We start from the raw sequence: 3757 nt of genomic DNA, 5'->3' as shown, positions 1-3757 counted from the left end.
ATTTTGTGAGATAACATGTTGTCACGACCCCAGTTCACCCTCCATGAACATGTCGTGATGGCACCTAGTTCCTACAACTAGGTAAGCCTAACAGTGCGGAATAACAAATTAACATTTGCGGAATAATAAATTAAAACTGAACATACGGAAATAACAACTGTATATAAGGCCACTCAGCCTATACAACTCAAAATATGCGGAAGTCTACAACTAAATCCCAAAACCCGGAAACTCACGGGAAACACAGGCAAATAGAATGTAGTAAACTGCTCTACACCAGAATGTCTAAACAACATGAAAGGAAAGAAAAGGAACTATCTGCTAAAGCCGGAATAGAGTAGAGACTCCTGGTCTGCGAACGTAGCAGATATATCTCAAGTCTCAGCTAGGACTCTCCACCACGAGGATGATACGTCTGGGAGGAAGTACCTGGATCTGCACATGAAAAACATGCACAGGAAGGGCATGAGTACACCACAATGGTACTCAGTAAGTGCCAAGCCTAACCTCGGTTGGGTAGTGACGAGGAAGGTCAGGGCCCTACTGAGGTAACATAATAAATAATGAGATAACAGAAATAGTTTAAATAAAGTCTACAGCTAGAATCTAAACCAGGTAAATAAGGAAGAACAGTAATAGAAAGCAAAGGTAACAATACACGGAAAACTGCCCTCACAAGGAATAGTAGCCGGGGGATCTCTTGGTATCCCGAGGATCTCTTGGTATCCTCATCATCAACACTGGGGATCTCTCGGTATCCTGAGGATCTCTTAGTATCCTCAATAAGTAAGTCGGGGATCTCTTAGTATCCCAAGGATCTCTTGGTATCCTCAATAAGTAAACCGGGGATCTCTTGGCATCCCAATATATATATATATATAGAAACACATGTGCCAGGGATCTCTTGGTATCCCGCACCCTCAGTCCAGAATATCTCAAGTACAGAGGGATCTCCTGGGAAGCCGTCCCGTAGTCCCAAATTAAACACACAACGTCAACGATTCCTAAATCTCGGAACAATCTAAAATCAGGACACGAAGTAGTAAATTATAGCCTAACATGCTTCACAGAGTACAAATAGCACAGTTAAAGCGAATAAGCAGGTAAGCCAGCTAACCATGAGTCTCTAAGCTAGCACAGGTACAAACTTACAGTTAAAATGAACAAGTAAACAAGAAAGCTCAGTTTAAATACTTCAAGTAGAAACGGATTTACAACAATTAGCTCAAGTACGCGCTCGTCACCTTACGTACGGGGCATTCAAATATTCAAGATCATATCCTAAAGGAAAAAGGCCCCCCACACAAAGTTAGACAAGCCACTTACCTCGAACCGGCTCAATATCAACTAGAAATCACGCTCTTGCCACGAGTATCCCACTCCAAATGGCTCAAATCTATTCAATTCAATTACACATTGTAAATAAAATCGCAAACACCTGGTTTTGCTAATAAATTCAAAGCTACGGCGTAAAATTAGGTGAAATGACCAAAATGCCCTCCAGGCAAATGCCCCGGAATCGAAAAATTTTCACATTTTCAGAACCCTCGTACTCTCACGAGTCTAACCATATAAAAATCTCCCAAATCGGAGGTCAAATGCTCACTCAAAACTCCATAATTTAGCCAATGAAGTTTTACCCCAAATTATCCAATTTTGATCCTAAATTCGAATTCCAATGATACATTTAACTATATAATGATGAAATATAACTAGAAGGGATTAAGGAAACGTTACCCAATAGTCTTCTCTTCAAAACCCACTCAAAATCGCCCTTACCCGAGTTCTCAATTGATTTTTGTAACTTATGAACTCAAACCCTCGAAATTTCTATTTCTGCCCAGGGATTTCCGGTTCTGCGGACAAGGGACCGCCTCTGCGGAACAAATACCTCTTCTGCGGCTATTAACTAAAATCCAGGGGTTCTGCTTCTGCGGTCTTAAATCACCCAGGGCCGCATCTGCGACTTATACCTCGCAGGTGCGTAACCGCTTCTGCGGTCAAACTTCCGCACCTGCAGAAACTGAAGGGATCCCAAATTCCACTCCTGCGATGGGATGGCCGCTTCTGCGGTTTCCAAGCCGCAGAAGTGAAAATACCAGAAGAGAGAAAAAAACCAGCTGCTGCAACACTTCAAAAATTCTTTCGTTAACCACCCGAAATCATCCCGAGGCCCCCGGGACCTCAACCAAAAGCACCAATACCACCTAATACCTTATCCAAACTTGCACAAATTCTTAAAACACCTAAAACAACACCAGAAACCCGATTAAATCAAAGATTCAAGCCTAAGAACTACAAGTTTCCTCCAAATACGCTTTCGATCAAAAACCTAACCAAAACACGTCCGAATGACCTGAAATTTTGCACACACATCCCAAATGATATGACAGAGCTACTGCAACTTCCGGAATTCCAATCTGACCCTCAGACCAAAAACTCACTATCGGACCGGAACTTCAAAAATTCAAACTTCGGCATTTCAAGCCTAAATGAGCTACGAGCCTCCAAAATACATTCCGAACACGCTCCCAACCCTGAAATCACCTAACGGAGCTAACGGAACCATCGAATTCCCATTCCGAGGTCGTCCTCACACTGTTCTGACTACGGACCATTTTTCAACAAGCTCTCATTTAGGGACTAAGTGTCCCAAAACTCTCCAAAACTAAACACCGGACGTCCCGGCATAACAAAATAGCAGAAATGAACTTAGGGGAAGTAGTAAATGGGAAATCGGGGCGTAAATTCCAAAAATGACCGGCCGGGTCATTACAGAGTCTAAAAATGTACTAAATACAGTCTAAGGAAGACAAGAGGGAGAAAAGCAGTGCTGCGAACACCAGGCAGCTACCTTGCTAACTCCGATGACTCTGCCGCTAAGCAATCAACACCCGCTACCGGGTTCAAAATAATACCTGAATCTGCACACAAGGTGCAGGGAGTAATGTGAGTACACCAACTAAGTAAGTAATAAAAGTAAATGAAAGCTGAGCAGTAAGAAAACACGTAAGCCACGTCATAATGCTATAGCAGATGCAGTACACTTCCAAAATAGTACAGAAATCATTTACTTCGTAAATCATGCTCAATTTCAGTAGAAACCTTTTTAATACAACTTTCAATAGTTTTAAAACGAGTGATAAAAACAGTGAGTAAAAATGATAGAAACGTAAACAGCCCCTCGGGCAAAACATGTACCATAAACCGCCCCTCGGGCATAATATCAACAGAACCAGCCCCTCGGGCTACCTCACAGTCACTCGTAATCAGCCCCTCGGGCATAACATGAATCAAGAACCGCCCCTCGGGCAACATGGATCAAGAACAGCCCATCGGGCTTCGATATGAAATAACAACAGCCCTTCGGGCTATAACACATCAAACACACTGGGTACCCGCGCTCACTGGGGGTTTATAGACTCCGGGAGGGGCCCTTTACGGTCCAAGCGCAATAACAAGCCATCTCGTGGCATAATCAAACAGTCTCTCGGCCTCATATCAATCACAAGCCACCTCGTGGCATAATAAATCTGGCCATCGACCTCTCATATATCACAATCGATACCACATGCTGCGACGCGCAGCCCGATCCCATAGTATCCTCACAACACAGGCCCTCGGCCTTATTCAGTCAGAATCTCACAAGCCACACGGGCAACAGCAAAACAATTACTCGGCTTAAAATCATTTATAAAATCAAAGGAGTGAATAAAATCGAGTTATGAAAACAGTAAGAATATAACATGACTGAGTG

The sequence above is a fragment of the Nicotiana attenuata genome, unplaced genomic scaffold (genome assembly GCF_001879085.1).
Source record: "Nicotiana attenuata strain UT unplaced genomic scaffold, NIATTr2, whole genome shotgun sequence".
Lineage (NCBI taxonomy): Eukaryota > Viridiplantae > Streptophyta > Magnoliopsida > Solanales > Solanaceae > Nicotiana > Nicotiana attenuata.
Note: the sequence above shows the minus strand (reverse complement) of the source record.